This window comes from Bombina bombina, chromosome 2, assembly GCF_027579735.1.
Source record: "Bombina bombina isolate aBomBom1 chromosome 2, aBomBom1.pri, whole genome shotgun sequence".
In the NCBI taxonomy this organism is placed as follows: Eukaryota; Metazoa; Chordata; class Amphibia; order Anura; family Bombinatoridae; genus Bombina; species Bombina bombina.
Window position 1 is genome coordinate 1017747553 of NC_069500.1, and position 17780 is coordinate 1017765332.

The window sequence follows — 17780 nt, forward strand, 5'->3', positions numbered from 1 at the left end:
CTAAACCGAGGCCCTCCCGCATCGCAAACACTATAATAAATTTTTTAACCCCTAATCTGCCGCTCCGGACACCACCGCCACCTACATTATATTTATGAACCCCTAATCTGCTGCCCCCAACATCGCCGACACCTATATTATATCTACTATCCCCTAATCTGCCTTCCCCAATGACGCCGACACCTACATTATATTATTAACACCTAATCTGCTGCCACCAATGTCGTCGCCACTATATTAAAGTAATTAACTCCTAAACCTAAGTCTAACCCTAAACCTAACACCCCCTAACTTAAAAATAATTTAAATAAATTTAAATAAATATACCTATCATTAACTAAATTATTCCTATTTAAAACTAAATACTTACCTATAAAATAAACCCTAAGCTAGCTACAATATAACTAATAGTTACATTGTAGCTAGCTTAGGGTTTATGTTTATTTTACAGGCAAGTTTGTATTTATTTTAACTAGGTAGAATAGTTATTAAATAGTTATTAACTATTTAATAACTACCTAGCTAAAATAAATACAAAAGTACCTGTAAAATAAAACCTAACCTAAGTTACAATAACACCTAACACTACACTATAATTAAATAAATTAACTAAATTAAATACAATTAAATAAATTACATACAATTAGCTAATTAAATTAAATTAACTAAAGTACAAAAAAACAAACACTAAATTACAGAAAATAATAAACTAATTACAGATATTTAAACTAATTACACCTAATCTAATAGCCCTATTAAAATAAAAAGCCCCCCCAAAATGAAAAAAAAAACCCTAGCCTAAACTAAACTACCAATAGCCCTTAAAAGGGCCTTTTGCAGGGCATTGTCCCAAAGTAATCAGCTCTTTTACCTGTAAAAAAAAAATACAAACAACCCTCCCAACAGTAAAACCCACCACCCACACAACCAACCCCCCAAATAAAATACTATCTAAAAAAAACCAAGCTCCCCATTGCCCTGAAAAGGGCATTTGGATGGGCATTGCCCTTAAAATGGCAGATAGCTCTTTTGCCGCATAAAGTCCCTAACCTAAAAATAAAACCCACCCAATACACCCTTAAAAAACCTAACACTAACCCCCTGAAGATCGACTTACCAGGAGACGTCTTCATCCAAGCCAGGCCGAAGTCCTCAATGAAGTCGGGAGAAGTCTTCATCCAAGCCGGGCAGAAGTCTTCATCCAGACGGCATCTTCTATCTTCATCCATCCGGCGCGGAGCGGGTCCATCTTCAAGATATCCGACGCGGAGCATCCTCTTCTGCCGATGGACTAACGACGAATGAAGGTACCTTTAAGTGACGTCATTCAAGATGGCGTCCCTTAGATTCCGATTGGCTGATAGAATTCTATCAGCCAATCGGAATTAAGGTAGAAAAAATCCTATTGGCTGATGGAACAGCCAATAGAATGCCAGCTCAATTCTATTGGCTGATTGCATCAGCCAATAGGATTTTTTCTACCTTAATTCCGATTGGCTGATAGAATTCTTTCAGCCAATCGGAATTTAAGGGACCCCATCTTGAATGACGTCACTTAAAGGGACCTTCATTCGTCGTTAGTCCATCTGCAGAAAAGGATGCCAATCGGAATCTAAGGGACGCCATCTTGGATGACGTCACTTAAAGGTACCTTCATTCCTCGTTAATCCGTCGGCAGAAGAGGATGCTCCGCGACGGATGTCTTGAAGATGGACCCGCTCCGCATCGGATGGATGAAGATAGAAGATGCCGCCTGGATGATGACTTCTGCCCGTCTGGAGGACCACTTCGCCCGGCTTGAATGAAGACTTCTCCTGGTAAGTCGATCTTCAGGGGTTTAGTGTTAGGTGTTTTTTAAGGGTGTATTGGGTGGGTTTAAATTTTAGGTCAGGGACTTTGGGCGGCAAAAGAGCTAACTGCCCTTTTAAGGGCAATGCTCATCCAAATGCCCTTTTCAGGGTAATGGGGAGCTTAGGTTTTTTTTTAGATAGTATTTTATTTGGGTGGTTGGTTGTGTGGGTGGTGGGTTTTACTGTTGGGGGGGTTGTTTGTATTTTTTTTTTACAGGTAAAAGAGCTGATTACTTTGGGGCAATGCCCCGCAAAAGGCCCTTTTAAGGGCTATTGGTAGTTTAGTTTAGGCTAGGGTTTTTTTTTCGGGGGGGGGGGGCTTTTTTATTTTAATAGGGCTATTAGATTAGGTGTAATTAGTTTAAATATCTGTAATTTGTTTATTATTTTCTGTAATTTAGTGTTTTGTTTTTTTTGTACTTTAGCTAATTTAATTTAATTTAGCTAATTGTATGCAATTTATTTAATTGTATTTCATTTAGTTAATTTATTTAATTATAGTGTAGTGTTAGATGTTATTGTAACTTAGGTTAGGTTTTATTTTACAGGTACTTTTGTATTTATTTTAGCTAGGTAGGTATTAAATAGTTAATAACTGTTCTACCTAGTTAAAATAAATACAAACTTGCCTGTAAAATAAAAAATAAACCCTAAGCTAGCTACAATGTAACTATTAGTTATATTGTAGCTAGCTTAGGGTTTATTTTATAGGTAAGTATTTAGTTTTAAATAGGAATAATTTAGTTAATGATAGGAATATTTATTTAGATTTATTGTAATTATATTTAAGTTAGTGGGTGTTAGGTTTAGGGTTAGAGTTAGGTTTAGGGGTTAATAACTTTAATATAGTGGCGGCGACGTTGGGGGCGGCAGATTAGGGGTTAATAAATAAAATGTAGGTGTCGGCGACATTGGGGAAGGCAGATTAGGGGTTAATAAATAGTATGTAGGTGTCGGCGATATTGGGGGCAGCAGATTAGGGGTTAATACATATAATGTAGGTGGCGGCGGTGTCCGGAGCGGCAGATTAGGGGTTAATAATATAATCCAGGGGGGGGCGGAGCCAACTGCCAAGCTGACCGGTCGCATACAGCAAGAGCTCCGGCTCTTAATGACATTATAGAGGGACTATTGCCAACTTTTAGGGGACCCAAGGTGTCTAACAGGGTCTTCTACAAGCTCACTTTAGAAGCCAATTGATGGCTGGGGCTAGGAAGTGAGAGAGCGGATCTTTATATTAAACTACATACTTTGAGCCCGCCACGAGGTCGCAGAGCCCTGTTTCAACTATCACAAGTTTACTTATAACTTGGTGTCTGGATTGTTGTTAAAATAATCTCTCTCATAAAACCGAAAGCACATGCTCAAAGAAAAAGAAAATGACATTCTCGATCAAAGAGGAAAACTTTTACACTGCGGTGCAGACCATGCTGGTAAATCTAACATGGCGGATGGAGGAGAACTTCAAGGAGCTTTCAGAACTACTGAAGCCAGCTATGCACGATACGGATGACGAATTTACACCATTGGTTGAGAACTTCCTGACGCCTGAGCAGACACCGGGGACGGCAATCACTTTACCTATAATGGGAGCAAATCATAGTGCTCATATCCCAGTCGAGTTCCAGCAGCGCGGGGCTGACTGCCCAGAATATACAGGAACTCAGGATCTTCTCAACGAGAAGATTTACCCTAACCGCCACTTGATTATCTTGCCTGTCGGTGCTGATCTCATGCTGTCAACCGGAACTTCGGATGTTCCTTCATTGCTAGACCTAACGAAGACCTGCAACACTGCGAGATCAGGGCCTCTACCGGAGCTCAGCGCTGACAGTTGTGCGGTTGGCGAATGCCGGCTGCTGATCACAGAAGGAGTTCCCCGAGATCTTTCGAACAGCAGCTCATACTTATTTGACCAAGCTGGAAAGGGTGAAGCTGACCCAGCACTTGTATGTTTGGCCTGTGGAATCGGGTGACATAATAATAAGCCTACACAGCACACATAGGTAAACTGAGTTACCTAGCAGCGATGTAGGATAAGGGATCAGGTACTTTGGCAAGACAGCATCTTTCAAGACTGATTAGTACCGTTCAGTAATTGACATATACTCCATTCCAGAGAAAAAGTTTGTTTAAAAAGTTCATAATATGTTAGACCCTATAATGTGTTTATTATGCATAATGTTGACACTATAGTCTGATGTCCCCAGACCTATGACTAGGAGTGTCTTATCCCTCACATAAGGAAAGGCCTTGTAGCTTTACAGAGCTTTTATATGAAGGCCCTCGCAGAGCCCGAGGCAACCCTTTCTCATTATAGTGTTAAATATGATTATATGCTTGTACTGCAGAGAGAATAATTTCATGCCACTCCTCACATTATCAGTTTGCATTTCTAACTGTGTATTTTTTATCCTCTTTATAATGTTGAAGGGATTGTTCTCATGAGACTGCAATGTAATTTGTTTTAATGCTGCATCTCCTAGTAAATACTGAGATATGCTTTACCGTGTAACACATGCTGGGGTTGGGTCTGGCATGAATTAGAATTTGAGATAATGCTTCTGAGTACATGTATTAGGCAGCCGCGACTTAGGCTGCTGATGTATCTTATTAGTCAGCATAAGATATAGATTGCTAGCTCCATGAAACATATGGAGGTCTTAGCCTCCTTCTTTCAGTTACCTAACTGGCCTACAGTTATAGCTATCATAGTATCACTAAGGTAAGCATATTGTAATTGTTCAAACTTGATAATTATGTCCAGCTTACTATACCTGTCATTTACCAAGTTTATACACTCTTATCCTAGTACTCATTATACATCCCACTAATGCTGTTTCTCTTTAGTAAAGCTACCTTTTAGCTAAGATACTTAATATGCTGGATCCTTATCTATATACATACTATTACTTAATTGAAGTTAGTTCTCATTCAGTTTAAAAGTTAGTTTTTGGCTTATTATTTGATCTAACTTCATTTCCTGATGGATTCCTTTAAATATGCTAGTTACAGTTTTGCACAGGTATCCACCATGTTATTTTCACATAGTATGAGTTAAATGCTGATTACACCTTCATTACTGCTGTCTTCTAAAGCACTTATAACTGCTTATACTGTATATGTGTTTACAAGTTATATTCCCATTTGTGACAGACAGATTTAACTTACAGTAAATTAGAACTGTTCTACACTGAAAACACTCATGTTACTGTTCTCGACTTCTACTGACTATTGTATATGTTATGTGTTCAAAACCCCTTATTAGTGCTTTAGTTTATACATTAGGTTTGATAGAAGTGTAGCTATCCATTTCAGACATGGTCTTAGCCTTTATTGCTATGTTTTAACTATTAACTCCCCTCCCAGGCACAGTTTTGGTTTATTCCTTATTGTAGGACACTGAGTAGTGCTTCAAATGATATGTTATTCAGAACAGATCTTACTAAGTCAGTGTTAGTGCAGTCATATACAGTTTATTATTCTATAATATCTTATTTACTGTCTTATGCTCTTTGTCTACTTCTACAGGGCCTTAAAATTACATTCCATGCAAGTTTTGTGTATAAAAAGCAGTTAATACACATGTTAACATGTAAGGTTTAACTAGTGAAATTTCTCCCATTCAGGGTCTCTTCACTAATGCTGATATCCGAGATAGAAAGCTTAATTCCCATATACTCCCCCTGACCTGTGTTATATAAGCTGTTACAAAGAGATATCTCTTGTACTTTCATAGTTTTATCTATTTTATTTCCGGGCAAAATATGCTATATATTTTATGTTAATCAGCAGAGTAGCCTTTAGCCACTATTTAGCTACTTCACCTAGCGTTAAGATGTCACTTTGCCCCACTACCTACTCTTAAGTAGACTAATTCCCCAAGGCATCTATTACTACTTCTAATGTGTGCCAGTGTAGCAGGGTATACCTATCTCCTAATAATACCCACCAAATAATTTACAAACAGATATACTACTTAGTTATATGCATAATGCTATTATAATCAACAGAGTAGCCTTCTGCCACTATTTAGCTACTCTATCTAGAGTCAAGATGCCACTGCGCCCCACTATCTATTCCTAAGTAGACAAATTCCCCAAGACATATCTAATTTATCTTTTTAGTAATCTAGCTGCCTGGCCTACGGTCTCTATATTTGTGCTCTCTCAGGCCCACTCCTGGTACCTTATGCTACTTACACTTATATATGGCTCCGTCCTCCCACCCCCCTTTACCTATACATATAGCGGTGCTTACCCGCTGAATATCCCCCTCCCTCTATATATCTCGGCCCAAGAGTGGCTGACACTTATGTTAAACCTCCACAGGCTGATATTTTGGTCTTAGGTAATATTTTACTAGAATGTGGAGTTCATACGCTGATAATATAAAATGAAGTTCTATTTTTTTTCTCGCCAAAGATACTGTCTATCTTCATAACCAGACTTGAAATGTATTTTTTCTTGCTGCATGTGCATATTATTTTCTCAATAATGCTTTTGTATAGACAATGTATTCTTCTCTCTGTTGTAACTTTTGCCTTAGGGCGAGTCTTTGTTTTGATGTTATATGCTTTAACTTCAATAAAAAAATTATTTAAAAATAAAATAATATAATCCAGGTGTCGGCGATGTCAGGGGCGGCAGATTAGGGGTTAATAAGTGTAAGATTAGGGGTGTTTAGAATCGGGGTTCATGTTAGGGTGTTAGGTGTAGACATAAATTTTATTTCCCCATAGGAATCAATGGGGCCGCGTTAAGGAGTTTTACGCGGCTTTTTGGCAGGTGTTAGACTTTTTTTCAGCCGGCTCTCCCTGTTGATCCCTATGGGGAAATCGTGCACGAGCATGTTACACCAGCTCACCGCTGACTTAAGCAGCGCTGGTATTGGAGTGCGGTAATGAGCAAAATTTTGATCAACGCTCACTTCTTGTCTTTTAACGATGGGTTTCTGAAAACTCGTAATACCAGCGCTGTAGGTAAGTGAGCGGTGAGGGCAAAACTCGTAATCTAGGTGTTTTTTTTTTTTTGCAATGCAGTACTTAATTGCTGGTATACAGTGCATTATGCATAAATGCAACTAACTGTATGCATGCATTAGTATAGGAATACAAAAGGCAATTTTTAAGTAATGTGAATTAATAAATGTTTAAAGAACCATGGGAACCCAGTTTGTATAGTATATTTAAAAAGAATGTCTTAAACATGTTAAATTATTGTTCATTGTAAAAATTATGAACCCGAAACCTATAAATTATACATTACTCTGCAAACAATACATAGATGTCAGTATAATGCTTTTGCATGCATAGCTTTATCCTTCTTCAATTTGATAACCACATCCTGACAGCTTACTCTGTTTAAAATGTGTGTTATTGAATAAAATTTTGGGGCGGGTGTGGATATCGCTTCACCGCTTTTGTATATTTAAAAAAAAAAAAACTAAAAAGATTTCTCTATGATTTACGTGTATATAGACAAAGTAGTTTTTTTAATATATTATTTTAAAACTGATGCAAATATTGGACTTTGCATTTGTTAATGAAATTGCAACATGACGAGTCTATGCTATTAGCATTGTAGTTAGAGCAGTGACCAGAAGAATGGACAGAATAATCCCATAGCATACTGTGACTGTAAATGCAAAATATAAAGATAAATGACAGCGGTGAAGCAGTGTACCCATGCCAACGTAAACAGTTATATAAACCAGACAAACGTGTAAATACACTGACATAAACTCCAAACATTTTGTTTGCTTATTTAGGCATATGTTAACATGTAGAAACAAAGCTATGATAGCAGATAAGAGCCAATTGGCCCACCCAGCCTGATATGTTCTTAGATAAAATGTATTTCTATTACAGGCAAAATGTTGGAAATAAAATTCTTGAGAGACTTTTGTGAAGGTTTATGGTAAGAAAACTGTGGAGATGCTGCCAACCATATTCATGTGTATTACTAATATAAAATATAATTATATATATATTCCTTGTTTTGGCTATGTAAACCACTTTAATGGAGGTAATAAAAAAAAAATTGCAGCACATTTTTGTAGAGTCTCTTTTTAGTGGCTTTGTCACAATCACATTAACTGCTAAGGGGACGATTTATCACGGCCGGAATGGGGCCGTATACCCCTGTTTCCGTGCGAGCCAGTGTATGCTGTCGACATTTATCAATGTCTGGCGGACATTAATCGCTACAGCGGATCATGTACGCCAGACACTTGATAAATTGGCCCCTTAGCGCTGCAATAGCACTAATACCAGTGTTAGGGCCAGATTCTCATAAACTCGCTGACTTAGAGAGAAATCATCAGCTTAGTTTACTTTTTATAAAGTAAGTGCCTCCCCATAAAGAGTATTGGTGAACTCCCCTTAATACGATACACAGCTTCCAAGGTAAAAATTGCAGAGTTCTCCCCAGGGCCCACTTAATGGGTGGACCGCAGGATGAAAAAATGTAGGCGCTGCAGACCAGTGCTGTGCAAATATCTATGTTTAATGTGAAAAAAGCAAAAGTTTGCAAACAAAATCACAAACAAAAATACATGAATGGTATCAGTGAAAGAAAACTTACAGACAGGCAGGTGTAATGGACGGTGACAGGTGTCTGATGCGTTTTGCGCCCCCTACAGGTGCTTACTCATAGACGTGATACATGCATAAAGAACTGTGCTACTTATACCCCTAAACGGTAAAATAATTAACCCTAGAGTGACCTGAATCAATCACTAAAATATTGTGACTTAACGAAAAAAGTTAAAAACAGCACAGAGCATATACAAAAATATATATATATTAGCAGAAGTTGGTAAAAGCCATATGTTATACGCAATTTTTCGTGTAAAATTACAAAAACCATATAAATGAGCACACAAGTCTAGGATAAAAAACCCTTAGAAAAGATAAAAGATAATGATGAGAGAGGGCGGAGCCTGCAGGCATCCAAGATGGTTACGAGTTATTAGAGCTCCTTACACAGAGATAAGGCTTTCTTTAGCAGAACAGGTCATGCGTCTGCAAGCTATTATCAAGAGTGTGATCCGGAAAGCTAAAGACCTCAGGAACTACTTGGGCTAGTTTGAACCGGCAATTTCGGACACAGAATACAAAAGGCCTGGCTACAAAAATTATAAGGCCTAAGCAGATGCGCCAAGCTATAGCAGGTACTTGAGACCATGCGGCAAAGCCGATTACACCCTCATTCTCTCACAGAACCTGCAGTATGGAGATCGGGTACTCATTCCCTTCAGGGCGCAACTAAGAGACTCCCGATGTCGATGCTCCTCGGCTCCAACAGTCAATCGTGAGTACGGCATATAAGCCGCCATGCTGTCATCGTGCGATGCACTGATTATATAAAGACCCACAAGTCAAAGCTCCGGGCATAAATAGAGTCCCACACTAAACGTATAGCACAAACAGAGGGGCATTCAGAAGCTCTTAATAGTGTGTTCTCAAGAGGGTCATAAATACTCAGGACGGGCAAACAGTATATATCTGAGCACTGCTTTAAGCTTTAAGCTTTTTATTTAACGGAGATACAGGGGACCTTTCTCCCGACCTTATTGACAGAGATTATTAGCGTTGTCACAGGACTGTTATACTGATCCTTATACTGATCCTAACTTAAGTCTAATTAGCGTAACAAAGGCTACTTTAGCTTCTTTTAAATATACACACAGTGAGTCATCACAAACCAGAACTCAAGATGGCATTACGCAAACCGCCTAAACCGGACAAGCAATTAAAAGGAAACAGCACCACACAGAATGCGGTCTCAAATTTTTTTAAAAACTCAGAAAAGAGAAAATCCCCACAACACTCTCTAGCAGAGGAAGAAGAAGAAGAGCAACATACTAGCTCTCAGCCCGGCTCCCCAAAATCACCACAATCTGTTAAAGACAGAGAAACAGATCAACCAGCCACCCTTAAAGATATAGTAACGCTGATAGATCAAGTGAAAAGCTGTATCAAACAAGAATGTGGTGCTGACCTCAAAAAGGACATCACTGACTTAGGGGCCAGAGTAGAAATACTAGAGGGAGACCATGAATATATCTGCACCAATATGTCAGAGATAACCCACACAGTGTCCCAGCATGACAGCCTCATAAAGGATTTAGAAAATAAGCTGGATGACCTCGAAAATAGAACGAGACATTGTAATTTAAGATTTAGAGGCATTCCAGAAGAGGTCCAAGGTGCAGAGATAAAAGATTTCCTACAAGGTCTGTTTCAGGGAATGCTACTCTCGTCAGATCACGTAGAAGACCGACACATCCCACTAGAAAGGGCACATCGCTCTTTAAGACCGAAGCCGCAAGGCGATCAGCCTCCCAGGGACATTATAGTGTGTTTTCTAAGCTACCAGGACAAGGAGACGATTCTATCTATTGCCAGAAGGCAATCCCACCTAATCCACCAAGGATCAAAGATCCAAATATTCCAAGATCTTTCCTTTCGCACGCTACAGCAGAGGAAAACTTATAATGGGCTGACTGCACACTTACGTAGCTTAAAGATCCCCTACAGGTGGGGGTTTCCAGTGTCTCTGATCGTTCAGAAAGAAGGACGTCGATACGAATGCAAAGACCCTTTCAACACATCACAATTTTGCAAACAAATTGGGATTTCTACCCCAGCACTTGGTAGATCAGAAGCTCTGCAACAACACCAGGAAGAGGTGCAGCCCCCTAAAGGGCAACGCAAAAATTGGCAATCTTCAACAAAACGATATATAACTGATCCTTGTGGTAATCAAGAACACCGCTGACAAGCTAAAGAGTTGGGTAAGAACTAACCTAAGAAGACATACACATACATTGCTTTCACTTGAGTGATCAGGGGATTGCTCCTATACTTGAACTGTTTTCATGTCTTATGATTTTATACCCCCGCAACAGTTAATAATCTGCTGCTTTTGAACCCCAGCGTGAAAGCAGCAAACGGGGAAGTACTCTCCCTCCAAACGTTAAACGGTACAAAAGCCGAAGAGTCTAGTTTAAAATTTCTAGTTAAAAACTTATAGCTGTTTTCCAGAAAGATGCCAGTTGGCATAATAACTATATGGGGGGCTAAACGTTTGAAAAATGTGGGTATAGTTATACCTGCGTTACACAGGCAACCACATCTTGACAGTTTAGATGTTTTCTCACCGCACATACATGTTAGAGATGCCTTTAAATAATGCACTGTTACTTCACTGTTGATTGTTAACTGAAATGTGTTTATTAGTTCATGTTCCTATATATCACAGGTAAGACGTATGACCTAACATATAATGATTATGATACTCAGCCTTATTTCTGTGATTTGTTCCTCATTTTTTTTTTCTCATTTTGACAAATAGTAGTTTACTTAGTTAGTACATTAAAACATAGTCACACGTATTCATACTTAATTACAACACAAACACCCCCACATCCACTTCACAAACACTTAAACACACACGCTTCATCTCATTAACAGTTTAATTTCCATTATTTGTACGAGCGCAACCACCAGATAGGACAGATTACACGACCTCAGCCCAAGCATAACTACCTATCTACATAACGTGGATAAACATGACAGCCACGAACATCTTAGGAGAGTTTGCGATCGCAACACAAAATGTTAAGGGTTTTTGTCGGCAGAAAAGCGATCCATAGAATTTCATGATTTTTTTAAGAAAAAGATAGACATTATACTGACTCAAGAAACCCATTTCAGAAGACACAAGGAACCTACTATCTCTAACAGATATTATACCTAACACTTTCTCAGTTCAGGCTTAGATGGCAAAAATGGGGTATGCATCTCCATTAGACATGGAATACCCTTTGAGTTACTAGACAGCTATCGAGATAAAGAAGGAAGGATCTTAATCTTAGTGGGATTATTGTACAATAGGCCTGTCTCCATTGCTAATATATATGCACCCAATAGGCCGTGCCTCCTTTTTTCAGATTAGTCACGAGATCTCTTCTAGATATTGCAAAGGGGTCAATATTTCTGGGTGGTTATTTGAATTTCCCAATATGTCCTTCCCTTGACACCTCATCAGGGAAATTTTACATCCCCATTAGACATATTAAAACTAACTACACGACACTCCAGATCCCCACACTATTTGATACCTGGAGACTGGTTCACCCAGAGACCAAAGATTTGACATTTTTCTCCAACCCCCAGCGTAGCTATTCTAGAATAGTCTATATCCTATGTTCTCAAAGTATGCTCACAAACCTTAAACATTCCAAGATATTACATACCACATGGTCGGACCATAGTATGATTATAACATCTTTTACATGGGCCTCTAAACCCAAGCCTAAAAATAACTGGAAACTTAACGACAATATATTTACTGACCCCACGGTAGTGGAGACAATCGACAAACGCACAGAGGAATTTTTCCAACACAATGACCCAATGGTTACATCAGCAACCAACAATTGGGAAGCATTTAAATGCACGAACAGAGGAGAAATAATTCAACACACACATAGGCTCCGTAAGCAGAGGTCCACAGCATATCTCGCTCTTATAGATGACTTAAAAAAAGCGGAAACAGCACACAAATCCGATCCAAAATCACCCCAGAAATTGACGGTTTTAAACACGGCCAGGAAAGCACTAAATGTGCACTTAACTCACAACGCACACCTATGGGCATTGACCACTAAAGCTAAAATTTTTATTGAGAGCAATAAAGCGGGGAAAATGCTAGCTAGATCATTAAAAAAATAAAAAATTATGAGCATACATTTGCATGCTACGCGGTCAAGATGGCACTCCCCAGAACCAAAATGATACTATCGCTGAAAGTTTTGCAGACTACTATCGGTCTTTATATAACCTAAACACACACGATACCTCTAATAAACTAGAATTAATACAAAACTATCTTACTAGAATACAGGTTCCAACGATGACCGACACAGACAGGGAATATATAGAAACCCCCATTACCCTACAAGAGGTTTTAGACACAATTAAATTATTACCAACAGGTAAGGCACCGGGCCCAGATGGTCTCACATCTAAATTTTATCAATTATATAAATCCCATTTAGGCAAACAACTCTTAACACTCTACCAAGATATAGATAAGGGCTCAAAATTTTCCCAATCATTATTAGAAGCATCCATTACAGTAATCCCAAAACCAGGGAAATCAGACGGACGACAAAGTCCAAAATTATCGGCCAATTTCCCTAATCAATATAGATATGAAAATATATGCAAAACTGCTAGCCACAAGACTAAATAATATACTCCCCCAAATTGTTCACACCGACCAGGTAGGGTTTGTACAAGGACGAGAAGCAAAAGACAACACCACTAGAATACTGCATGCACTACAAGACACGACTGACAACAACACCCCTATGACATTCCTTTCCACGGACGCCGAAAAGGCATTTGACAGAGTCGACTGGGATTTCACGTGGGCGACAATGACGAAATTCAACTTCCCCTGTAGATTTATAAATAGGATTAAAGCCCTGTACACAATTCCCTCAGCTAAAGTAATAGCCAATGGCACTCAATCGCATAGTTTCCCAATTAGGAATGGTACGAGACAGGGGTGTCCCCTCTCACCCCTACTATTTATTTTAACTGTAGAAATTCTTGCGACTATGGTCAGCACACATCCCGATATCAAAGGTTTCACATATGGCCCACACACTCAGAAGTGCTTATTTTTCGCAGACGACATTATATTCACACTGACAGAACCGAAGTCCTCAATTCCCCCCTTACTAGAAATTTTCCAGGAATATAAGCAGGTCTCAAATTTTTCAATTAATCTGGACAAGTCCATGTTGATGCCCCTCAATCTAAACAAGTCAACTACCCAATACCTTACCGCACATACACAATTTGACGTAGTCGAATCGGTCAGATACCTTGGGACGATTATCCCAGATAAACCGTCGGAGATATATAATAAAAATTTTGTATCGTTATACACGGGAGTAAGCCAACTGTTAAACACGTGGCATAAACAGGGACATCTGTCATGGATGGGTCGCATAAATGCGATCAAAATGTCTATAATACCCAAATACCTCTACCTATTCCAAACGTTGCCCATAGGTATACCCCAACACTTCTTTAATACACATCAAAAATTAATAGAGTAATTTATTTGGTCGTATAGTAGACCGAGAGTGGCGAGAAAGAATTTATACCTGGCTAAAGAGGATGGGGGACTGAGTGTCCCGATCCTTAGAAATTATTATATAGCATCCCTACTAGCGCGAATAGTAGCATGGTGTTATAATAGTCCATCGAAACCATGGGTTGAGATGGAATCTCAGCTAGCAGACACACCAAATTTATCTAATCTGCCCTGGTTATTGAAAAAACACAGACCGACTCGTGCAGGGACCAATATATTAATAAAAGCCACACTAGATGCCTGGGATAAGATACTTAAAGAACAAAACAGCCTTTCCACAGCGGTCTCTCCTTTATCCCCCCTATTTCAAAACCCATACTTCTTCCCAGATAAGTTGGAGGGGTTGGTGGACTCTCCCTCTACTTACAAAAATGTTCCTATACATATACTAACACAAAATGGAATGTTCAAGAGTCAACATGACCTAAAAGAGGAAATAGGGCCACCTTTTGACAAATGGTATATATACCTGCAATCTAGACACTCAGTTATGACTGATATACAAAAACATGATCTTTTAAGACCCCTTACACCTTTTGAGAAACTATGTACAACAACTAATATATTAAGATCACATGTCTCTTTGATCTACACTATACTGAGTAAAAAACTCCTAATACATCACCGTCCTACACGAAGCAATGGGAGCGAGAGATGCAAATGGAATTTACTGAAAAACAATGGTGTCACTCATTCTCCTCTACTAGAAAGTCTTCCATTTCACTCACCTTAGTAGAACTAAACTATAAGATACTGTCCAGGTGGTATCTTACCCCACACAGGTTATGTAAGATTTTTCCGCCAGCGTCTCCTCTATGCTGGAGACACTGCGGAGAAATAGGGACCATGACCCATATTTGGTGGTCGTGTCCCAAACTGAAAGCATTCTGGGACCAGATTACTGCATATATAAAAGATAAAATAAAATGTAATATCACATTGAACCCTACAGTAGTTCTGCTGAACCAGATACCTAATCTAGGCTGTGTTTACAGGGGGAAATTACTATCTTGCATGTTAAGCTGTGCGAAAAGATTGATTCCTAGGTTGTGGAAAAAACAAGAGGTTCCAAGCCTAACACAATGGATTTCAGAGGTTACTATGGTCCCAAAGCTGGAAAAAATGCACTACAGTTATCTAGGAAAAAAAGATTTTATACTAGAGGTCATATTCCTGTGGGAACTAGATCCTGCTAATATTAATTAAAGGTTTTGGACAGATGCATTGTAATTGCACCATTTTTAAGGAAATATACTGTCATTCATTTTGCGAGAGGTTTCTTTACTTAAAGGGACACTGTACCCAAAGTTTTTCTTTTGTGATTCATATAGAGCATGACATTTTAAGCAACTTTCTAATTTACTCCTATTATCAAATTTTCTTCATTCTCTTGGTATCTTTATTTGAAATGCAAGAAAGTAAGTTTAGATGCCGGCCCATTTTGGTGATCAACCTGGGTTGTTCTTGCTGATTGGTGGATAAACTCATCCACCAATAAAAAAGTGCTGTCCATAGTTCTGAATTAAAAAAAAAGTTTAGATGTCTTCTTTTTAAAATAAAGATAGCAAGAGAATGAAGAAAAATTGATAATAGGAATAAATTAGAAGGTGGCTTAAAATTGCATGCTCTATCTGAATCATGAAAGAAAAAATTTGGGTTCAGTGTCCCTTTAAGGGCTAATAGGCTGTGCCAACTATGTTTATGTTTTATAAAAGTTGCACTGTATTCGTGTTATCAGAGAATTTGTTTTTCTCTTCTGTATAAAAAAAAATGGAAAATTCAATAAAAACATTTATTTAAAAAAAAAAAAAAGATAATGATGAATGAATTTAACCTACGGTCTACAAGGGTAACTGGAAAATATAATTATCAGATAATGGATGAACTTAGTGAATAACCCTAAATAGAAAATATCTTATCTTTAGGACAATCATATTATATGAGTATCATGATAGACATAAGGTGCAACATTGTTACTATAAGGCATATTGAACATATTAAATGCAAGACAATTTTTAAACGAGTAAGATGTAGTAAAGAAACTAGATGGTGGACTCTAACTAGTGCTACCTATGTTGTAATACATATAAATAAGATGGCCATTCTTTTTAACAGATAAATCATACAGTAACTTACAACACAAGCTAACATCTGTGAAATAACAAGACCAAGAGCTAATTATCGATAAAGAAATTAATGTTGCATTCCCTGTTCATCCCACAAGGAATTTCTAGTTTTCAATTGAAGAATCCAAAAGATTTATTTTCTTTCTAATATTTTATACCTATTGCCTCCTCTTGGGGGCACAATAGCTAGATCTATAATCTGGATAGTGAGGTCTGCTATATTGGTGAAATGTTCACCATTAAAATGAGTGGCTATAGATGACTCTTTTACGCAATTCTTAATATCCCTCGAGTGCTCTCTAAATCTCTTTCTGACCTCTCTTGAGGTTTGGCCAACGTATTGGCACTGACAGATGTTGTAAGTGAGTAGTTAAACTGCAAAGGCACTGCCACAATTTGCATAAAAATCAATGTTGTGACTCTGTTTAGTAAAACTACTAACAAATTGTTTTCCTGGACCAATACAGACACACATATTGCAATTCCTACTCATGCATTTAAAATTACCTTGTTTCTTAAGCCACATGGAACCTGTCATCTTTGATGTTCTTATAACATTACTGGGGGAAAGACTTCTGGCTAAAATCTTTGTTTTTTTAGATACAAATTTACACTTTTCAATTAAAGGTGCCAGTACTTCATCCCCTTTAAAGGGACACTCAATCAAAATTAAACTTTCACTATTCATAAAGAGCATGCCATTTTAAACAACTTTCCAATTTACTTCCATTAACTAAATGTGCACAGTATTTTTATATTTAAACTTGTTGAGTCACCAGCTCCTACTGAGCATGTGCAAGAATAAGTGTGTATGCATTTGTGAATGGCTGATGGCTGTCACATGGTACGTGTATGCATTTGTGATTGGCTCATGGCTGTCACATGGTACAGAGGGAGTGGAAAAAGACATAACTTTTAAAATTGTCAGAAAAAAAATCTACTACTCATTTGAAGTTCAGATTAAGTGTTATTGCATTGTCTTGTTATCCTGCATTTGTTGATTATGTAAATCTACTGTGTTGACTGGTCCTTTAAGTACATGAAGATGTTTCCTGAGTATTTTAACTATTTCAGTATATTGACCAGTAAATTCTGTTGTGAAGACTATAGATTCATTATAAGTGTTGGACTAATATTTTCAATAGTGTTGTATTGCTTAATTTCATTTTGACATTTTTCTAATTTATGTTCATTATATCCCCTAGTAATTAATCTATTTTTCAGGTCTAAAGATTGTTTTTCATAGATTTCTAATGAACATGTATTTCTTTTTAGCCTTATAAATTGTCCTCTGGGGGTAGCTTAGATAAGGTGGCTGGGATGTTGTGAACTAGCATGTAGTATCGTATTACCGGCTGTGGGCTTACGAAAGGTTTTTGTAACAATATTATTGTCACAAATCTGTAAAGTTAGATCTAAGTAGCTCACTTCTATGGGGTCAAATACTCCAGTGAATCTTAGATTCATGTAATTATTATCCAAAAATTTGATGAACTCCTTGAACAATGTTTCATTAAAAGATTTTTTCATAATGATCAGAAGATCATCTATGTACCTAACAAATAATAAAATAGCTTCCAACCATGGATTTAGAGTACTGTAAATGTATGATGGCTCCCACCAAG

General features: G+C 37.9%; 1 protein-coding gene across 1 annotated transcript in view; it reads right to left on the reverse strand.

Moving 5' to 3' along the window:
* Nucleotides 1-17780, reverse strand: part of PRDM5 (PR/SET domain 5) — a 492849-nt gene that overhangs the window by 156696 nt on the left and 318373 nt on the right. The gene's annotated exons all lie outside the window — the stretch shown is intronic.